Source organism: Manis pentadactyla, chromosome 3, assembly GCF_030020395.1.
Source record: "Manis pentadactyla isolate mManPen7 chromosome 3, mManPen7.hap1, whole genome shotgun sequence".
NCBI classification, from domain to species: domain Eukaryota; kingdom Metazoa; phylum Chordata; class Mammalia; order Pholidota; family Manidae; genus Manis; species Manis pentadactyla.
Window position 1 is genome coordinate 20,132,154 of NC_080021.1, and position 23,178 is coordinate 20,155,331.

General features: G+C 44.2%; 1 long non-coding RNA gene across 1 annotated transcript; it reads left to right on the plus strand.

Annotated features, from left to right (window-relative positions):
- The first annotated feature begins 325 nt into the window (after nucleotides 1–325).
- Nucleotides 326–17,390, plus strand: LOC118932234 (uncharacterized). The gene is made up of 3 exons (XR_008996196.1): nucleotides 326–2,150; nucleotides 10,539–10,631; nucleotides 11,418–17,390. It is a non-coding gene; the product is annotated as an uncharacterized LOC118932234 (long non-coding RNA).
- The last annotated feature ends 5,788 nt before the right edge of the window (nucleotides 17,391–23,178 follow it).

A 23,178-nucleotide genomic window follows, 5' to 3' on the forward strand; every position in this document is an offset into this window, starting at 1 on the left:
TTTGACTGATGTTGGTTTTGAAGGTAATTTGCCCCTGGCTGGGAACTTATTCCCCCCCGCAGATTTGCACTTTGCCCTGACAACTTGGGGAAAGCAAACCCCCTTCAGCACAACCTTTCCTCACTCCACTCCCGGTGCAGCACTGGCCCTTGGCATTTCTCAGGCTGAGTCAGACACCAACCTGCTGAGTCGTCTCCCCCAGGGAACATGCACCAAGCCTTCCAGGAGGTCTCAGTGAAGCCCTTCTGCCTGGACTTTCCGTGAGACGACACTCTTCCCCTCCTGCCCTGGGGAGCATGGAGTCTAGGCACTGACAACTCTCTCTGCCCAGATCCTTATCTAACACAAACCCCTATTTCTACGTCTCCAACTTCTTTAAGGTTTTGGAGTAGATAGATTGGGCTCTTCAAATCTGACTGAGTCCGTGGTCTTATACCTGAAGTCTTGGTCATCTCACCCCTCACCTTGAAAAGGGAAGCAACTACCTCTTGTATCAGCTGATGCTGAGACAGAAGGAACCCGTTTTTAACGCCCTGCTTTGCACAAACAGAATAAAGAGGCAGATGGTTGGCACATCAGTCTTGCAGAGGCATCTGGGGTAGAGAGGAGGATGGGGATCTGGAGAAAATGACCTTCAGGGTTCCTTCCAATCCAGAGATAGAAAGTATGGAACATAGTCCCTGACTGTGATGCTGGAGAGATAAGACACTCATGAAGCATGATACCAGTGTGTTCTGGGTAGTGATAAATGTAGTAGCTGTAAGCATGAATAAGCAGGCATTGAGTCATTGGGGATGAGATTTATGTTTCAGAGAACAGAGAAGAGTCAGCAAGCCTGAAGACCCTGAAACTCAGTTGGCGTTTGGAAAGGGGAGGCACGTCTCACTTTGAGCCCCCACAGCCTCTCCTCCCAGGCTCTGTACTTCCTTGTTCTTCCAAATGCCACCCTGTGAGGAAGTCACTCCCCATCTCTGTGGCTGGAGGTGAACAGGGCATTGCACTTTACCTACACGCCTGTTTTGCCTTGGCACATGGAGGGAACACACACTCACGTTGTTGTTGTTATTATTATTTCCAAGGCACAGGATAGCTGTTGGCTGAGTCAGGATTAGAGCCAGGGTTTTGGGTTTCGACTACAGGGCTCTCTCCACTCCCTCCTCTCTGGTCTCCCAGGTCTTTCTCAGGCACCAGAGGCCTGGAAAGCACTTTGCTGGATATTTCAGTCTTGCTGGCATTTGTGATTGGGAACGTGTGCGCAAGCCCATCTTGTGTGTTTCTAGCTTGGAGCCTCCCGAAGCAGAGGTGCTCCCTAGAGACAAAGAATGTGGCCACCGAAAGCTGAACTCCCTGCACTGGTCCTGCTGAGCAGGGCTGGAACTCCCTCCTGTGTGTCTGTAATTAGCATTTGGCCTGTGTTTCAAGCAGACCTGGGCTTGTGACTGGGTGTAGAAATGACCTGGTTAGCTCTCTAGGAGAAAAGTAAAGGCCTAGCCTTGGGCCTGATTGAAGCCACACGTCTCTGCCAACACTATGTAGAAAAAAGGGCAGTTGTGTTGAATCACTGCATTTTTAAGTAGAATCTGTCCAAACCCTCCTATTTTACAGGCTAGGAATCAAGATGTGGAGGAGGGTATGATGCCCAAGTGCATGCATCTGGTTTTGCAAGGGGTGTGGCTACCACCAGGCCACATAGAGCCACTCCACAGGTCAGTGGTGAGAAGTCTGATCTGCTTCCCCCATCGGGGGAGAGTTGCCTGCTCCCTCAGGCTGAGTTAGATGCTCCTGCACGTTCTGGTGCCGGCACATTTATCCTTCCACAGTGGGAGCCCTTCCCCCTACAGTGGTTTTGGAGGGCCAGGACCAAGTACCTATCATCCCATTGTGGGGTGGGGCACTGGCATCAGGGCTGGCTTTTCCGCTGGAAGCTGGACCCAGCTCTCCCTACCGGACGTCCTTTCCTGCCTGTCATCAGAGTGAGCCTCAGAAGCCCAGCAGGTTCCTCTGAGGACACCACCCTCTTCATACCAGGAGGGCAGCCCTGCCAGGGACCAGGGCTTCTGCCAGTTTTCCAATGCAAAGAAAGACTGGGAGACAGTCTATACCAGTGTTGTCCGAAGGACAAATAATGTGAAAAAAGGAAAAAGAAGCAGGTGAAATTAATTTTAATAATTTATTTAACCCAAGATATCCAAAATACCATTTTCATATGTGATCAATATCAATCATTATGAATGAAATATTTTTCATTCTTTTGTTTTTACTAAACACTCAAAATCTGATATGTATCTTACAAGCATCTCGATCTGACTCTAAATTTTCATTGAAAATACTTACGTGTTTTTTGATTTTATAAAATTTACAGTTGAAAAAATAGATACACCCGCCCATGTTGTTCCATACTTACTTAAAGTTTTCCAATAACTGAATTAAGTATCTGTTTTTAAATCTAGATTAATTAAAATAAAATGAAAAGTTCCATTCCTCAGTCACACTATTCGCTTTTCAAGTCACATGCAGGCTCTGGAAGGCTGGGTGGAGGTGAGGGAAGGGGCGATTGCATCAGGGAAGAAGGCTCCTTGCCTCTAGGGGGTAGGGGCAGCCTCACTATTTCTGTGCATTCCACATTTGATTCATTTTACTTAAGGTCCGGGGTTGAAGACAGGTAGCTGTCATGGCGGGAAGCTCAGCCAACTCCCAATTCAGGCTTCGGTGCGATTGCACTTCTCTGCATGTTCAGCAGCTTGGACAACACTGTCATTTCTGGGGATACACGGAGGATCGAAACTCTAGGGAGTGTCTCCTACGTTCAGGAACCACAGGGAATAGCTGGGGGGCTCAGGAGGTCCCTGGTGCTGACGGGGAAGAGCTGCTTCCCTTACTGGGAGCCAGAGGAACAGCCATCCTGCCTGGCTGGGGTGAACACGCCTTGTGGGGCTGAGGCCTCCATGCTCTAGATTTACGCTGCAAGTACAGAGGCAGTGAGATGAGTCTGGTGGAGTGTGGAGGGCAGGGGCCAGGGAAAAGCGGATTCCTTTTTGGGTTTCTCAGTCCCAGAACACAGAGGCCCTTGACTTTGGAAGCATAGAAAACGTTAGTGTAGAAAGGGATCTTAGAAAGTGAGGGTAAGATTATTTAATAAAATTCTGTGATTTCCAAACTCACCACAAAAATTGTGTGTTTTCTTCTAGACTTAGTCAGCCAACAAATATTTGTTAGGGATCCTCAGTCATCATATTCAGAAGACCTCTCATGAAATATACATTAAAAAAAATGACACATCAAAATCCCTTAAAAAATATGTATAAACTGAAAGCAATAATGTACACAGTAAAAAGTCCAGGTTGTATCAAAGGTTATACAATGGAAAGTAAGTCTTTTTTTCTTCTCTTGAATGCCTTTTTAAAATGCTCAAACACCAGCATATAGGAGCCAGTTATTAAATGTTAGTTTGCTGCTGTGGAAGGCTGAAGGTGGACCAGAAAACTAACAGCAGCAAAGATGGTATAAACTGCAAGCCACAGGGCGGTGTGTGAGGGATGGGGTCCGTGGGCCACAAAACGACATGCCACAGCCAGGTTCAGCAATGTTGTTCTTGAATTCGATAGCTTTACAAGTTATTTAATCCAGGCACTCAGCCAAGCCCTTAGAGAAGGCACTCTGAGTTATTTGGGGAGCCTCTGCAAGCAGAGCCCAGGGTGGTAGGACAGACAGTGATACTGCTTTGGGGGCCTGTGCAGGACAGGTCGGGTGTGAGAGCTGCTGTTGGGTGTGATGGACGTGCCCTCTGGAATAGGAAGCTGTGATCAGGGTTCTCCCCTTGGCAGATGGGCTGAGCGACCTTAGGCCAGTTCAGTGGATATTCAGGCTAGTGGGTGGGGATCTAAGGGTACAAAAAAGCAAGTCTTTATCTTCAAGGTGTTTGCATGGTGGGTGGGGAGGGAAGATAGAGGGTAAACCGCTGATCAAAAATGTAAAACTCTGCATGATGCTATTCTGATGGTAAATTTCCTTGGGGTCCAAGGGAGGATCGGCAAAGTACAGCCTCAAGTCCAAAACCAGCCCACCTTCTGTTACTGTAAATACAACTGTATTGGCCCACAGCAATCTCTTTTATTTGTGCTGTCTGTGGCTGCTTTCCTCCCCTAATAGTAGAGCTGAGTAGTTGGGAGAGAGCCTGAATGGCTCTCAAAGCCTAAAATATTTACTATCTCGCCCTTTACAGAAAAAGTTAACCTGGCCCTGGTCTCAAGAAAGGAACAGCTATTTTCAATAGGAAAAGCATGTTAGGAGTGGCTTCTGGGAATAAGAAGGTGAAGAAAGGGGATTCCAGACCCAGGCAACAGCCTGGACAAAGGCATCTGCCAGTTTTGAGCACAGGGGAGCCGGCCGGGCTCGGAGACTGGGCTCTTCAGTCTGTCCTCACCTCTGAGCTGAAAGGAATCGGATCAGTTTTTCCACTCCTTGTAAAAGAGAAATGATGAATGAGCTGAAGTCTGTAAATTCTTTGAGAATAATATGAGAAAAGCATCCATTAATCAAAAGACATTCTTTTTCTTTTTATTGTTAAATAGATGCTAATTTTCTTCCCAGTCCTGGCTGCCAATCTCCTTCTTCCCATTCTGGTTGAAAAGCAAAACAAAACACAACAAAAAACTAGGCATAACACCACAAACCACAAATGTGTTTTTCAAGAAATGTATTGTTACTTTTTTTCAAATAAGTTCACAAGACCCAAATAGGGGCAAATAGGTTCAAATGGGTTTTACAAGGTCCAGAATTCAAAAGACTTAAAGGATGTGAAAAAGAATTGCCTCCTTCCTCTCCGCCAGGCTCCCTGTTCTTCCTGGAGGCAGCCAGGGGCACCAGTTTCTTGCATTACACATCCTGCCAGTGATATTTTAGGCAGATACAAACATTTACACATGTATCACCTTTTTCTTCCTTTAGCACATATGATTATCTCCTGTATACACCATATACTTTGCTTTTTCCCCTCAGTAGTGCCTGTTGGAAAGTCTTGCACTTTAGTACCTAAAGAACTTTCCAATTCTCTCTTACTGCTGTGTTGTGCTCTATCTTTATTATATTTGAGTGTTTTAGTGGCGAATAGGGCTGTTTGTCTTCCCTCTTTTCTGCCAGCAACAAGCCTGGGTAGCATTGCTGATTTTAAGTGATATGGTCAATAATAGTGACTGGGTAGAAGTTGATGGTGCCGATGGCTGTAAAGACAGCCCCTTCTTAGTCCCCTGCGGGCATTGCAAGGGGCAAGGGGCGTGACGCTCCAGAAATCATTCTCTCAGTGTCCTTCTGCCTGCTTTGGCTCTGTGGGACTGACCCTGTTCCCACGACTGCCTTTCCTCAGGCTGCTATGGGAAAAGCACTTGTTAAAAGGCAAGATTATCCTGATGTAGTTGGATCAGGTGGTGGTAATGGCCTTTGGCAGATGTATTCGTCATGGCTTTTTATAATTAAGTTACAAATACCTATCTCAAACTAGCTTAAGCAAAAAGGATTTGTGGACTTGTATAGGTAAACAATTTAAGAGTTGAGGCAGACACCACCAGTTGCCTTCTCAATGTGCCCAAGTAAAAGCCCTGAGCCCTCCAGACTCCCTTGCAGCTACGGGTGGACGCTGAATGCTTTTCCGAAGATTGAGATGTAAGCATAAGTGTATGAGGCCAGGGGACACTGCTGGCATATGCTTCTTGTCCTTCTTGTTTAGAATGTGGATATGACACCCAGAGAGGCAGCAATTATTTTGGGAGATGAGAATGAGAGCCAGGTGATGAGGATGGTGGGGCAAAATGGTAGGAGGAGGCCGGGTCTTTGCTGTCATGATGGAGCCAGCACACCAGATATCATCTGCCAGCCTTCTGATCATTTGCTACCTGAGAAAAATAAATTCTTTGGTTATTTCCGGAGATGGGCTCTTGTTACATGCAGTCAAACACAGTCCCAACCCTAGAATTCTGAATTCTAGGGTTTGCTTAGTGTCAAGTTTCTCTGTCTCTTTCTCTCCAGTTTATTCTCTCAGAATCCTTGAGGAGGTGAGGGACACAGTACAAGCAGCTCTGGAACACACTCTGACACCTTCCGAGCCAGGAGAAAGAGGGAGCTATCCCTTGGACTCCAAATGGGGAGAAAAAAATTCAGGGAAGAAGTCTGATTCGCTCAGAGGATACTCCTTGAGCCAATTACCATGGACAAAGGGAAGGGGAAATACGATTTGCCAAGTCAGTGTCTCCTAAGCCCACCTGGAAAGGGAACTGGGGAGCAGTTTCCAAAGGAGGAGAGGGGGTCCTTTTATCAGGAGGAGGGAAAGGTGGGTGGGCAGATGAAAATAACAGCAGGACTGAAGGATTAGATGTGTGGAGAGGAGCGGGAAAGCAGGGGGCTTGCCACCTCCTCCAGGAAGCTGCTCCTCTCGCCACTCCATGAACTCCCTTGCTTAGTACCCTCGCTGTACTCTGCGGTAGCTGTCACTGTGCATTGCTGTTGTCTCTCCCTGGTGGCTCCTGAAGGTGGGCACTTTATCTTACGGATCCCGTATCCCTCCCATCATCAGCATGTCGTGGCCACCCAGTGTGTGGGCGAAGGAATGGAGAAGGGGCAGTGGGAACAGACACAGAGGAGGGCACTCACTTCTGGCTTGGTTGGTATCTTGGTGTGAGACTGAAAAACAGTAAATCCTAAGGATTCTTAAGGTAGGGCAGGGCTAGAGGGTAGGGAGACCTTGAATGTCAGCCTACCGAGTTTACATAGTTAAGGCTCCTGCTGTGGGAATAAGGAGCCATTGAAAGCCTTTGAGCAGGGCTGCAGCCTGATGGGAGCTCCTGTGCTCCTGCGCCCAGAGCTTCTGACCCCTGGCTGCTGTCTCTTTCTTCTCCATCCTCTGGCTTCTCCATGATTCTTCTTAGTCTGCTTCATCTGCCTTGGCTGCCTTTGGTCCATGTTACCTGCCATTCCTCTCTCCCACCACCGAAAACTTCCTTCACCAGTTAGTTCTGGGCTGATTCTGGCGGTCTTTGTGCAGGTGGAGGAGATGGTTTCTCCTGACTGGAGTTAACCGGGGGCCTTCTGAGAATAGTCACCTGAGCAGCTCTTGTCTGCCCTCTGCTGGGCGCTAGTGGCTACAGCCACCTGCTCTTCCAGAACTGTGTATAAACTGGTCACAGCCTTGCCTCCTGAAGTGAACGTCTAATTTCTTCTGTTCCCAGATCTCAACGACTTACAGATCAAATCAGAAGCTTTTTTTTTAAATGACTATGTTGTGTGTAGATTTCTCTGGTGATAGTTATGTGTAGGAAATGCTTCTGACTTCCTACTGTTCTAGATTTTTTTCACTGAGATCTAAGCGCTACATAAACGTCAGACATTAATTTTTGCTAATTTCCATGTCTATCCTATTTATTTGTCTTCATTGAGGTCTCTTTAGTTTATTTCAGTCATTGAAGAGGTAATGTGTTTGAACTTTATAAAATGCAAGGCCTACATTTTTATATTCTCTTGGAGAATAGTTTTCTCAATAAATCACACCCTGATGTTTTCATCAAAGTGTGAAACTCTATGAATATATTTTTATTATTCACAACAGAATCAAGACAATGCCCTAATTAATGATTTTGCTAAGAAGTAATTGCTGTTTATACAGAATTCAGGCCTGTAACATTGATCAGAAACCATCCCTGGGTTTTTTTTTATCTCATAAAAAGATGGGTACACATCCCAGCAGGACACCTAGCTGGATTCTTGGCTTCACTGTGGGTGATGGAAGTATTTTTTTCTGAATAAGTGGTTTTTCTCAGGCCAAGGGCTAAAACTTTGCCTAGCACACCCATCCAAACACTGTGGCTCTAGATCCTGCGATTTCTTTGTGGTGCCAAGACCACATCTTGCTTTCCTGGATCCTCATTTTGAATTTTTCCTTTTCCCATCCATTCAAGTCCAGCTCATCCCTCTTTAGACCTATTTCTAATATCTTTCCTCTGAGATTCCTTCCCAGCACCATGATTTCTCTTTCTTCTAAACAATAACATGTCTGTAGTTTGTGATATGTATTTAGCAATAGTTGTGCATTATCCTGAGACATCTCTTTACCTTTTAATAAAACATTATTTATGAAATTTGTATTGTCGTTAAAGTTACAGAAGTTTATGGTCTATGTCTTTCCTTGAATAACAAAACCTTGAGTTCAGGAAACTATATCTTACACTTGGTTGTTCACCTCATGAATGTTGAATATCTCTTGCTGTATATTTAATACATGAGCAGCAAGTGCTGTTGATTGATAGGTTGTTGTATCATTTTTCCTACCCCAGCTCTAATTAGTCTACTTTCCTGAGAACTATTTACAAAAGACAGATTGGCCCAGGCCATCATTAACACTTCCCAGAAATATTTTCATGCATTTAGATGCTCTGCAAAATGTATTGCCCAAATGGTGCTGTGTGTCTCTGTGTGCACATAACAAAGGGAAGCCAATTTACAGTCATCCTTTCAATTTATTGTTGATTCATGATCATTTTGAAATTTAGTTTTCATCAAAATTATGCACTTATATAATGTTAGGGGTTGTCTTAGTTGGGTTGGGCTGCCATTATGAAATAGATTGGGTGGCTTCAACAACAGACGTTTATTTTTCACAGTGCCGGAGGTTGGGAATCCAAGATCATTGTGCCAGAAGATTTGATTCCTGGGGATGGACCTTTTCTGGCTTGCCTTCTCTCTGTGTTCTCACATGGCAGAGAGAGAGAGCAAGTGAGCTTTTGTCTCCTTTTATAAGGACACTCATATGATCCCCTCATGGGGACCCCACACTCATGACCTCATGTAAAGCTAATTGCCTCCCAAAGCCCCACCTCCAAATATTATCAAATTGGACATTACGCCTTCAACCTGTCAATTCAAAAGACACAAACTCTCCACAACAGGGATCAAATAATTTCACAAGGCATATCAAAATACATCAGCTCCCCCTGGCCCTGCTATTTACTTGCTTTCTAGAATCAATATGTTTAACTCTTTCAGTTGATTACTTTTATGTTAGTTCCTTATCTCTAAAATATGCCTACAGTACTCCTTCCTTTTTCCTTCTCCCAGCTTTAGGCAGTAGCTATTAGCCTCCCACTATTTCAGCTCTCTTTTACAACCCCTGCCCTGCTCCGTCCTGCACAATTATCTGACCTCTCACCCTCCCATTACCTCACTATTATTATTTCATAATTCTGCTTAGGTTAATATTTAGTGTGTATATTATCCTGTCTATATAAACACTTCAGAGCTGGAACATGATTATTTTGATTTTCTTGTACAACCTTCAGGCTTTCCTGGAGTTAGTAGTTAAATAGATTTTTCTCCTCTGTTTCATTTTCTATTACTAATTCATCCCAAACTCTTTCCTCAGTTGTTTAAATCTCCTCTCAGTACATTCACTCACAATACCTCTCCTGTGCCCTTCTGAGATGCTACAATCTGGACTACTTTCTAGGCTGAGTACACAGCTGTTCTCCTTGGCTCTCTTCCTTTCTCTTGGTTTACCTCCTAATGTTGGCCAAACAACTTCTCTAACAGCTTCTTGAGAAAGGGTACATGGGAGGTAAATGTTTTGAGACCTATCATGTCTGAAATGTTTGTATTACCCTAACATATAATTGATAATTTGTTGGGTGTAGAATTTTAGGCTGGAAATCATTTTTTCACAGAAGACTGAGGTCATGGCTCCATATCTTTTTGTTTCTAGTGTGGCCACTGAGAAATTCATAGTCGCCCTGGCTTTCTGAGTAACCTGTTTTACTTCTTTGGAAACTTCAAGATATTTTCTTTGTTCCTATTGTTCTTAAAATTCATGATGATAGATTTTAGCGTGGTCTTGTTTTTCTCTGTTGTACTGGGTATTTAACATGCTCTTTTGGTCTGGCAACTCATGCCCTTCAGTATCGGGAAATTGCTTGAATTATTCTTGTGTTTTCCTCTCTCTTGTTTTCCATATTCTCTTTCTCTGAAACTTACTCAACTGATGGACTCTAAGACTGATTTTTAAAGTTTCTTTTGTAGCATATTCCCCATTTTCACTCTACTTTCTAAGAGATTTTCCTAACTCGCTCTTCTGACCCTTCCATTGAAATTCCTATTCTGGCCATCATAGTTTGAATTTCTAAGAATTCTCTTTTGGTCTATAATTGTTTCATTTTTAGGAGTATTTTTTTTGAATAACATAATTTTCCTACTTCTTTGAGGGTATTAGTGATAGTTCCTATTTAGTTTTTTATCTTCCTGCATAGTTTTCTACAGGTATCTTTTTTCCCACTAATACATTGGCCTCTGTTTTTCAAGGTAGAAAATTTCCCTGGATTATTGACTAATGCTCACATTTAAAAATGGGACACTCAAAATTTAACTGGAGACTCTGTATGTGGGGATGAAACTTGTTAACTGTGGGCTTCACTAAGGTGATTTGTAAAGTAGAAGGTGGTTGGTTTGATTTTTCATGGAGATTCTGCTGCTGGTACAATTTTTATTTTTTTTCTTGCATTGGATAGGTTTTGGCATAGTCAAGAAACAAAGGCAGCAAATGTACGAGTCAACGTTTTCCAGAAAAACAGAAACAATGGGCTACACACACATACTCGTATGTATGTATTTATGATTATGTTTGCATTTATATTTATTATAACAAATCAGCCCATGTGATTTTGGAGGCTATGAAGTCCCACGGTCAGCTCTCTGCAAGCTGGAGACTCAGGAACGCTTGTGGGTAACTCAGTCTGATTCCAAAGGCTTGAGACACAGGAGAGCCAATGGTGTGAATCCCAGTCCAAGAGTGAGAAAAGACCAACGTCCCAGATCAATCTATCAGGCAGAGAAGAAGGACAAATCCTGCCTCCACCTTTTTTGTTCAGTTCAGGCTCTCAATCAAGTGGATGAGGTCCACCCGTGTTGGGGAGGGCACTCTACTTTATTCCGTCCACCAATCCAGATGCTAATCCAGACACACCTTCACGGACACACCTAGAAATAATATTTAGCCAAATATCTGGGTATCCTGTGATCCAGTCAAGTTGACACATAAAATCAACCTTCCCAGCCAGTGTGGACGAAGAGGAGCAAACGATAGGAAGATGGATAAGAGATGCTATCAGAGTGATGGGCTGGGACTCCACCACGAGGGGCTTATAGGACATTATGAAGAAGCTCGGTTTTATTCTCAGTTAAGTGGAGGACTTTAGAGGACTTCCAGACCAGTGACAGAAATGACATGATCTGATTTGCCCTTTCAAAATGTCCCTCTGTCTACTGTGTGAAGAGTTTACTGGGCAGGTGGTGGGAGGGCAGTGACATTGAAGTAGGCGGTCAAGTTGGTAAGTGTGTTAGGATGACCGAGTAATGCTACAATAACAATATTTTGCAATGTTTTGCAGCTCTGCCACACACCATCTCCACTCCAGGGTGCAGGTGAATGGAGTGCTCAGTCTGGAACATTGCTGGCCTCATGGCAGAGATAAAAAAGATCATGGTGAAACGTGCTAATTCTGAACTCTTCTGCCTGAAAATGACGCACATCACTGCCTTCGCGTTTCATTGACTGAATCAAGTCATGTGGCTAGGCCTGGGCATCCGTGGGAGTGAGGAAATATAATCCTTTCTCAGGAGGAGCAGCAAATACTTGGCAATGATGGTGGTCTACCACAGGAGGTTACTGTAATAATCAAGGCAAAAATGAAGCTAGCAGTTGAGGTGGTAAAAATAACTAGTATTTGGGACAGAGCAGGGTGGGTGGACTTGCTGCTTGAGCAAATGTGAAGTATGAAAGAAAGAAGAGGGATTTGATCTGAGCACCTTGGTGAATGGTGGTATCATTTGCTGAGTTGGAGAAAACTGAAAGAGGGGTAGATTTAAGTGGAAAAATTAGGAATTCTGTTTTGGATGTGTTGGGCTTGAGATTCCTAATCAGAGATATGCTGGGCTTGAAGATAAGAATTTGGGAGTCATTAGCATTGAGACTGCCTCTGAGGCCATGGGACTGGATGAGATCAAACCCAGGAAACAGGAAGGCTGGGACTGAACTGGGGGCATGTCAGCATACAAAGGGGAACCAAGCAAAGGACAGAGGGAAGAACCAGACTGGGAGGAGGGGCACAAGGCATGTGGGATGGCCCAGAAGCCAAGGGGGGATGTATTTCATGAAGAGAAGACTGGACAGTGTCAGCTGCTGCTCAGATACTGAATACGATGACAATTAAAATCCACTGTTAGATTCGGCCAGATGCAGGCACCTGTGACTTGACAAGCCATTGGTGACTTGGGGGAGGAAGTCTTAATTGCAATGGGTTGAGAGCACACATGTCCTGATTCAAGTCCAGTGCCTCCTTTGGTTTGTTACACTTCATGGAAACTTCTCATGTAGAGAGTGGAGTTGTTGAAAATGTTATGGAATCAAAGTATTTGTACCTTATTCTTTGGCTCACTCACCCTGGGGGAATAATCTCCTAAAAACTTGAGTACAAGCATCTAATCGTAACTGATTCACTGCCTTTTCTTCCATGAGTGTGTGGAATAAAATGTGTGCAGAAATCTGTTTCTCTATAGGCCCTCCATAAATGATGGGGCATATTATAAATTTGTTATCCCCTTTAACCATGGAAACACAAGGGGAGGCAGGCAAATAGGATTGGGAAAAATAGAAGCATCTTGTTTACTGTCCAGCATCGAGAGCAGGAAATAAAACCTGCTTCCAACAGCAATACATTGAATTAAATGAGGTAGTTTTACTCCTGCATAATGCTCCAAGGGGCATTTCAAAGCAATAAACCCAACAGCAGAACCTATGAAACAAAGAGAAAAGGGTGGGAAATGAAAAGGGAAGGGAAATGTACAATTGTTACTGTGTATGTTTTTGTTTGGCCTGTGCGGCATGGCTACCGACAACTGTTTCTGGTTGTGCATAAGATTTTCCCTGGACACCTGGGAGGACCAGATGGCAGCTCTGTGCCTTATCCTCAGGTACTGGTACATCCAAAGCAAGCCAGGTTGGTAAGGCCAGGACAGCGAGGCTGGGGGTGTTTTCTATAAACTTCAAACACTTCCAACATTTTCCAAAGATGGTTGTGATTCTTGCTTCTTATTATTGTGTGCTCCCAGTCAAGGGCAATATTCCAAATATTTAATAAGTAGTAAAGAATAGGCCCTGACTAATGGGAACAGACACCAGACCAATCAGAATAGAGGCTGCCTGTACCCAACATGTTAGCTGAATGGTAGGCTTGTCCTCCATGACTAGTGAAAAGAGCATGGGCGCTCAGTTTAATCTTGAATGTTTCTTTGAATCCCTTGTAGCTCTGTGTCTTTGGGCAAGTTCAAGCTTTGCTGTGCCTCATTTTCCTCATATTTAAAAAAAGAGAATAATATTTCCTTGTGAAGTTATTTTGAAAAATGACATGAAATGTGTTTCAGTTGTCTACTGCTATCTAACCAATCACTCAAAACCTCGTGGCTTAAAGCAACAATGGTTTATCATGGCTCATGATTAGGTGGGTCAAGAATCCAGGCAGGACCTGACTGAGCAGTTCTTCTGCTCCGCGTGGTGTGTCCCGTGCGTTCAGCTGGAAGCTGGGTCGGGCCAGGAGGTCCAGGAAGGCCTCATGCATGTCTGGCACTTCACTGCTGCCCTACACAGTCTCTTGCTTCCCACATGGTATCTCCTCATGCAGGAATCTGAGTTTCTTTAAAATGTAGTGGCTGGCTGCTCAGAGCCAGAGAGGAGGAGGCTGCCTGGTGTCTTTAAATTTCACCCCAGAACTGGCACATCATCACTTCTTTCCTGCTGTAAAGGACAAGGCAAATCATGAGGCTGGCAAGATTCAAGGAGGAGGGAGACAGACCCGGGCCAGGGGAAGATGGAGGCAGAGACAGAGCGCTGCCGGCCTGCGCCCAGGAAGGCCAGCGCTGCCTGATGCTGGAAGAGGCAGGGGCGGGGTTCTTCGCTCCGAGCCGAGGCCCTTGGGAGGAGCACAGGCCTGTCTGAAGCCTTGGTTTCGGACTTCCGGCCTCCAGAACTGTGAGAGAGTAACTTGTGTTGTTCTAAGCCTCCCAGTTTATGGTACTTGGCTCTGGCAGCCGTAGGAAGCTAGTGTAATGGGAGATGTGGAGCCTGAAATGACTGCTGGGCCAGTTCTCTGGAGACTTCCCGACTCGAGGCCAAGGGCCGCGACCACAGACTTCGGGAGGCGCTGGCCGCTTAATGCCTCCAAGGACGGGAGGGACTCTCTGCGTCCAAAGAAACATCCACGCTGGGTGTCCCGTGCCACCCAGCCCCACTGCCTCCCAGGGAAGACTCTGCGCTCCTCCACAGGCACCGTGAGGTGGAAGCCGTCCTCTGCACCCAGGCAGGGGAGAAAACTCCGCAGGCTGAGCATTTCCCTCCCCGGGACTCAGCTTGAAAGGTGATGCTTTCAACTGGAAGAGCTCGAGAACCTTCAGTGGGTGTCGGTGAGTTCCTGCCGCTTGTGCAGTAAGAAGGGCTCATGAATGGGTATAGAAAATAAAATGGTGACCATTTGGGGGACATAATTTAAATTACAAGTGAAATGATATAATAATGTATATATGTTGTGAGACAGATATCTATCTCACAATCTCAAACCCCTTAATATGGTAACGAGAAGCAACAGGAGTGTTGTTTTAGAGCCACAGGGCGTCTCCCCTCATGTGAAGAAAGCACCCTCAATTGCCAGAAGGGTATGTGTGGGCTTAGTACTGGGCTGTGGGATCTCTTTCCTGGGCTTGCTAGGGAAAAGGGCAAAAGGCAAGGAATGAACTACCACAGTCACGTGGCATTTCTGTGCTGGAACTTAGGCAAATTATGTAGTTGTCCTTGGCATTCAAATCTCTACTTTCACCTGATATCTTGCTGAGGGGACATGCGGGATTCAAAGCTCACTTTGCTGAAGTGTGCAAAATACTAATCAGCCTGGCAGCCTGCAGAGTGGTGGAGGGGCGTGCCTCCCTGGAGAGGGGAGGTGGGTGAGGAACCCCAGACTGGGAGCCGCAAGGGGCCCGGCTGACTCAGCGAGCCCTGTCCCATGTGCCGCCCTCTTTGCTCATTTCCGCTGTGACCTCTTCTCAGTGGGCAAGGGGAGGACTGTGAGCATCTGTGTTCTTTTTCACCAAGAAAGATGATGCGCAAGAGGGTCATTGAGAATAGGATCCAGGGTCTGGCTCTGAGATGGCATGTGGATAGCATGTGGGAGATGCTAATTTTGGGAAATGCTTCCATATCTCTATGCATGTGCCATTCCGAGTCCCCAGTTAGAGTTGCAAAAGACCTTGGAGATCATCTATCCCTCTGTCCCTCCCCTGCTCAGTGGCTCTGAGCCTGGCACTTAGCAGATGCTCAGCAAATATTTGTTAAATGAACGATATAGTCCAAGTACTCATTTTACAGGTGAGGCAATCAAGGCTCAGAAAAATCAAGAGATCCGTCAAGGTCATGCATCAAGTTTGTGGTAGATTCAGGCCTCTGAGGTCCAGTACTCTGACCACTCAGCTGGGAATTTTCTTTCTGGTCCATTTTGCTGCTAGGACAACTGTAGCCACCGAAAGGATGCTTCAATACTCTTGAAAGTTCTCTTCCTGAATGTTGCTATGATACAGTCTTGCGAAGAGCTGATTGCTCAGTGGCAAGGACAATTGCTATTTATGTTGGGGAAGTCCACGGAACGCTGCCTTGCAGATCCCACTTTTAACTACCCCTTAATATTTGTGGGGAGACTATCTTGATGACAATTTATATGTGTATATGCACTGATAATTTTACCTTTTAGTGATTGTGATATTCTGTTACTATTTGATTTAAATATTTTTCCCTTCCTTCATATCTACCTACATGAAGGAAAAAAAAATAAAAACCCCAGCAGAGGGGACTGTATATATGTTGAGGTAGGTGATGACCATTTACTGCATTTCTGTTCCCACAAGTAGTAGAAGCACTCTAGCATGCCTGCTTCTCTGAGCCTTTGGGTCCTCCTCCCCCACTGTCTGCTGTGGCAGGGCTGGTGTTTCCACCTCACTTAGTTTGGACCATCACTTTCCCCAAGCTTACAAGAACCATCCAAGATGCATCTTTGCACCATCTCCTAAATTCTTGCCAGGATGTTAAATCAGTTTCTCATAATAAAGTCTTCCTTATCCAGCTTTAGAGTCTGTCCCCTTTGGATGGACAACCAGTATCCACCTTCCTGGCTCCTGGTGATGCCTTTTGGCCGGGTCCCGCATCTCCTTTGGCATGCAGGGTTCTCGTAGCAGGCCCAGCCCTTCTCTGGGATGATTATGTTGTGACTTGATGCTGATTATTGTTCTGGTGGCCAGGAGAGGAGGACAGGTGAGATCCTGAGGAGGACATATGCTGTCTGGCAAGGGAAAGTCCTCTGCATTCAAATGTCTTAAAGCAAGGGTCGGGGAGCGCTGACCTATAACCACGGAAATGTTACAAGAATGGGCTGCTTCTTTAGGGTCAGAGGGCTCAGGAGGATCTGCTGGCTCCAGGTGTCTGAGCACATTGACTCAGTTGTCACCATCCAAGTACCGTGCCCCATTCCTCCCCAGTCAGAGCTCTGGCCTGGATACAGCAACCTTGCTGCAGTTGTGATTCCAACCTTCTCTGGGGTTCTGCTACCTTATGATTCAGCTTTCTCTGCCCTCTGGCTGCAGGACATGAGCTTCTCTTTACTTGCTGCCAAGAAGGCCTCTGACTCTCACTCTTTACCTTTTAATGGTGATGTATCACCTCCCTCAGCCCTTCATTTTCTGTCTCTAATGCTCTTACAGCACCCAGGAGCAGCCATCTGAGCCCACTGTACTTGGAGTTGCTACTGCTCTAGCCCTGCACCTCTCAAATGCTTTGTATACTCGCCAGCCAGTGCATTCCCCTCCAGAGGTATCCCTTCCCATTCAGAACAGGGGACAGGTTTAACAATGGCATTTCCAAAGAGTTGGGCTTCTCAAAACTCCACTCACTACTGGTCTTGGGTACTCACTGCCAGCTAGCAGGGAATCCAGCTCCTAAAATGCCACTTTAGGGTAGGCTTCCTAGGACACCTCCTGACTCTAAGTTGGAGCTCAAGTTCCTCAGACACAGACTCTAGATGGAGATTTGCATGCAGATGTTTAAGTGGAGAATGCACTTAGCAATAGCAGGTATAGAGAAGTGAGGGAGGCCGAACTGGGTGCAGGGAGAAGCTAAACTATTGTACAGTTGCAGTAGAGGCCTTGCTGATCCCACAGCAAGATCTGCAGCTGTGATGGCATTTTTTGGTTGTCCTGCCTGGTGTAAAGAGAGCCAGGCCTTTGTGCCCCTGCACCGACCAGTCACTGGATGTGGGCTGCCCCTGGAGAGGGGACATTTGGTCTCTTTGACCAAGGGCAACTTCTAGAGGGAATGTGTCTGTGAGCTATCAGCAGCCAACATTCCCAGCTGCTGGGGTAATGAGGCCTGAAGAGGAGACCTGGGCCATCTGCTATTGTAACTGCTATGCAATGCCTGGGGTTTTCAGCTGAAGGTAATGTTGTTTCTTGGGGAACATTTGGCAGCATCTGGAGATGTCATCACACCTTGAGGGGGTGTTCTGCTGGCATCCAGTGGGTAGAGGCCAGGGATGCTGCTGAACATTCCACAATGCTCCCGACTGTCCAACCCAGCAGAGGATGATAAGGCCCCAAACGTCAACAGTGCCAAAGCTGAGAAACCCATGCAATGCCATGCTTCCTTGGATCAGCTCCCAAATAAATGACTTGCACTAAAATCCTTGTCTGAGGATCTCTGGAAAAATCCCACAACGAGGCAATGGGGGATATCAAAGCTCAAGAGACAAAGTAGTTTGCTGGGGGTTGCACAGCTCGGGGGTGGGAGAACAAGGCTGGAACCCCAGATGCTGTGTGTCCTGAGCCCACATTCTTCTCCTTGTGCCATGCTGTGGAGCTGGTGAGTGGATCAGCCCCCAGATCTCACAGCACGTCTAGGACTTGGTGGTGGAGAGCATTTGCACATTCCTGGGCATTTTGGCAAATGCTGGTTCCTTGACAAGCTTGTTGGCTGTCAACAATCATACAGCCTTTCTCAGTGGGACTACAGAACATAGACAATGATTTGTGTGACTATTTCTCAATTCTTCCAAGTTGGTCCACAACTAGTATCATGACAGATGAATACATGTTCATTCATTTCATACAATAGTGCCTTAGGGCATTAAACCTTAATTCCCTTGCAGAAACCTGACTGAGAAAGCTGTATGGACAGAAACATTCCTCTCAAGTTTCTTTTTTTTTTTTTTAATTATTTTTTATTGAAGGGTAGTTGACACACAGTATTACATTACATTAGTTTCAGGTGTACAACGTAGTGATTCAACATTTATATACATGACAATTCTAGGTACCAGCTATCACCATACCAAGCTGTTACAATATCTTGACTATATTCCTTATGCTATACATTACATCCTGGTTACTTATTTATTTTGCCATTGGAAGTGTGTACTTTTTTTTTTGTTTGTTTGTGAGGGCATCTCTCATATTTATTGATCAAATGGTTGTTAACAACAATAAAATTCTGTATAGGGGAGTCAATGCTCAATGCACAATCATTAATCCACCCCAAGCCTAATTTTCGTCAGTCTCCAATCTTCTGAGGCATAACAAACAAGTTCTTACATGGAGAACAAATTCTTACATAGTGAATAAGTTACATAGTGAACAGTACAAGGGCAGTCATCACAGAAACTTTTGGTTTTGCTCATGCATTATGAACTCTAAACAGTCAGTTCAAATATGAATACTCATTTGATTTTTATACTTGATTTATATGTGGATACCCCATTTCTCTCTTTATTATTATTATTTTTAATAAAATGCTGAAGTGGTAGGTAGATACAAGATAAAGGTAGAAAACATAGTTTAGTGTTGTAAGAGAGCAAATGTAGATGATCAGGTGTGTGCCTGTAGACTATGTGTTAATCCAAGCTAGACAAGGGCAATAAAACATCCACGTATGCAGAAGATTTCTCTCAGAACAGGGGGGGTGAGGTCCTAAGCCTCACCTCTGTTGATCCCCAATTTCTCACCTGATGACCCCCCTGCGACTGTGCCTGTCTTAGGTTGTTCCTCCCTTGAGGAATCTTACCCGTCTCTGGCTAACCAGTCATCTTCCGGGGCCATACAGGGAAATGTAAAGTTGGTAAGTGAGAGAGAAGCCTTATTGTTTGAAATGGTTAGCTTTTTATTTCTTTGCATATTTATGCCCTGTAGCTTCTATGCCCAGCATTTGTCTTGAGGTATCTTTACCACTTGGAAGAATTATGATACTCGGTAAATTTGATATGAGGCACGAATTCTATTTAAGGGTTGTAATTAGGAAGGAAGAAGAAAAGCTATAGAAGTAGCAGGCGGCAGAAAACATGGGAAGATTGATTATTTCTTTGACATATCTTCTTGTAGAGTAACTTCAGCATATATAGGTTTTGGGCTACTACTTAAATTGCGCACACACATTAACATAATAGGAGTATAGTTACATAACCAAAGCATACCTGTAATTACCAGCCATCTCCAGTGAAACCAAGAAAACCAGTTAGGCACCTTAGGCATTTGTGAAAACTTATCTATGATATGGTGGATATTGTCCAACTGAACTTGAACAGTCTGAGAGAAATCAGACAAATTAAAACAACCCATTCCTGGGGACTGTTCACATCCCTTATGTTCTTTTAACAGTAGATAGTCTGTAGTCGTAAGATTTTGGAGCGCTACAACTTGCACTTCTTCTAATTCTTGGTTGAGTTCCAACAGTGTAGATCCAGTCAAATTTGTTGTTTTACTGTATGCACAGGCCAGCTTAGATATCTCCTTCCTCATTCCCATGGCAAGTCCAGGAGCTGGTGGGATGAGTGCATCTACAGCTGTAGCAGTGCGTGGATCTTTGTTGGGGTTTTTTGATGATCATCTTCTGGCATGAGTCTTCCAGAGAGTGCAGATGTTGGAAGTTCTTTTTCATATCGTATCTTAGTTCATTTTTGGGGTAGGCCAATTAGGCATTAATCCTCTGTATAAACAAACAGACCCTTTGCCTACACTTTTATATGCCCTTTATACCCTTGTGTAGAACTCATTGGAGGTTACCAGCCCTTTTTTTTTTTTTTTGGTATCACTAATCTACACTTACATGCCGAATATTATGTTTACTAGGCTCTCCCCTATACCAGGTCTCCCCTATAAAACCCTTTACAGTCACTGTCCATCAGCATAGCAGAATGTTGTAGAATCCCTACTTGCATTCTCTGTGTTGTACAGCCCTCCCCTTTCTCCTACCCCCCCATGCATGCTAATCTTAATACCCCCCTACTTCTCCCCCTCCCCTTATCCCTCCCTACCCACCCATCCTCCCCAGTCCCTTTCCCTTTGGTACCTGTTAGTCCATTCTTGAGTTCTGTGATTCTGCTGCTGTTTTGTTCCTTCAGTTTTTCCTTTGTTCTTATATTCCACAGATAAGTGAAATCATTTGGTATTTCTCTTTCTCCGCTTGGCTTGTTTCACTGAGCATAATACCCTCCAGCTCCATCCATGTTGCTGCAAATGGTTGGATTTGCCCTCTTCTTATGGCTGAGTAGTATTCCATTGTGTATATGTACCACATCTTCTTTATCCATTCAGCTACCAATGGACATTTAGGTTGCTTCCAATTCTTGGCTATTGTAAATAGTGCTGCGATAAACATAGGGGTGCACTGATCTTTCTCATACTTGATTGCTGCATTCTTAGGGTAAATTCCTAGGAGTGCAATTCCTGGGTCAAATGGTAAGTCTGTTTTGAGCATTTTGATGTACCTCCATACTGCTTTCCACAATGGTTGAACTAACTTACATTCCCACCAGCAGTGTAGGAGGTTGCCCCTTTCTCCACAGCCTCGCCAACATTTGTTGTTGTTTGTCTTTTGGATGGCAGCCATCCTTACTGGTGTGAGGTGATACCTCATTGTAGTTTTAATTTGCATTTCTCTGATAATTAGCGATGTGGAGCATCTTTTCATGTGTCTGTTGGCCATCTGTATTTCTTTTTTGGAGAACTGTCTGTTCAGTTCCTCTGCCCATTTTTTAATTGGGTTATTTGTTTTTTGTTTGTTGAGGCGTGTGAGCTCTTTATATATTCTGGACGTCAAGCCTTTATCGGATGTGTCATTTTCAAATATATTCTCCCATACTGTAGGGTTCCTTTTTGTTCTATTGATGGTGTCTTTTGCTGTACAGAAGCTTTTCAGCTTAATATAGTCCCACTTACTCATTTTTGCTGTTGTTTTCCTTGCCCGGGGAGATATGTTCAAGAAGAGGTCACTCATGTTTATGTCTAAGAGGTTTTTGCCTATGTTTTCTTCCAAGAGTTTAATGGTTTCATGACTTACATTCAGGTCTTTGATCCATTTTGAGTTTACTTTTGTATATGGGGTTAGACAATGGTCCAGTTTCATTCTCCTACATGTAGCTGTCCAGTTTTGCCAGCACCATCTGTTGAAGAGACTGTCATTTCGCCATTGTATGTCCGTGGCTCCTTTATCAAATATTAATTGACCATATATGTCTGGGTTAATGTCTGGATTCTCTAGTCTGTTCCATTGGTCTGTGGCTCTGCTCTTGTGCCAGTACCAAATTGTCTTGATTACTATGGCTTTATAGTAGAGCTTGAAGTTGGGGAGTGAGATCCCCCCTACTTTCTTCTTCTTTCTCAGGATTGCTTTGGCTATTCGGGGTCTTTGGTGTTTCCATATGAATTTTTGAATTATTTGTTCCAGTTCATTGAAGAATGTTGCTGGTAGTTTCATAGGGATTGCATCAAATCTGTATATTGCTTTGAGCAGGATGGCCATTTTGACGATATTAATTCTTCCTAGCCACGAGCATGGGATGAGTTTCCATCTGTTAGTGTCCCCTTTAATTTCTCTTAAGAGTGACTTGTAGTTTTCAGAATATAAGTCTTTCACTTCTTTGGTTAGGTTTATTCCTAGGTATTTTATTTTTTTTGATGCAATTGTGAATGGAGTTGTTTTCCTGATTTCTCTTTCTGTTGGTTCATTGTTAGTATATAGGAAAGCCACAGATTTCTGTGTGTTGATTTTGTATCTTGCAACTTTGCTGTATTCCGATATCAGTTCTAGTATTTTTGGGGTGGAGTCTTTAGGGTTTTTTATGTACAGTATCATGTCATCTGCAAATAGTGACAGTTTAACTTCTTCTTTACCAATCTGGATTCCTTGTATTTCTTTGTTTTGTCTGATTGCCGTGGCTAGGACCTCCAGTACTATGTTAAGTAACAGTGGAGAGAGTGGGCATCCCTGTCTAGTCCCCGATCTCAGAGGAAATGCTTTCAGCTTCTCGCTGTTCAATATAATGTTGGCTGTGGGTTTATCATAGATGGCCTTTATTATGTTGAGGTACTTGCCCTCTATTCCCATTTTGCTGAGAGTTTTTATCATGAATGGATGTTGAACTTTGTCAAATGCTTTTTCAGCATCTATGGAGATGATCATGTGGTTTTTGTCTTTCTTTTTGTTGATGTGGTGGATGATGTTGATGGACTTTCGAATGTTGTACCACCCTTGCATCCCTGGGATGAATCCCACTTGGTCATGGTGTATGATCCTTTTGATGTATTTTTGAATTTGGTTTGCTAATATTTTGTTGAGTATTTTTGCATCTACATTCATCAGGGAGATTGGTCTGTAGTTTTCTTTTTTGGTGGGGTCTTTGCCTGGTTTTGGTATTAGGGTGATGTTAGCTTCATAGAATGAGTTTGGGAGTATCCCCTCCTCCTGTATTTTTTGGAAAACTTTAAGGAGAATGGGTATTATGTCTTCCCTATATGTCTGATAAAATTACGAGGTAAATCCATCTGGCCCGGGGGTTTTGTTCTTTGGTAGTTTTTTGATTACCGCTTCAATTTCATTGCTGGTAATTGGTCTGTTTAGATTTTCTGTTTCTTTCTGGGTCAGTCTTGGAAGGTTGTATTTTTCTAGGAAGTTGTCCATTTCTCCTAGGTTTCCCAGCTTGTTAGCATATAGGTTTTCATAGTATTCTCTAATAATTCTTTGTATTTCTGTGGGGTCCGTCGTGATTTTTCCTTTCTCGTTTTTTATATTGTTGA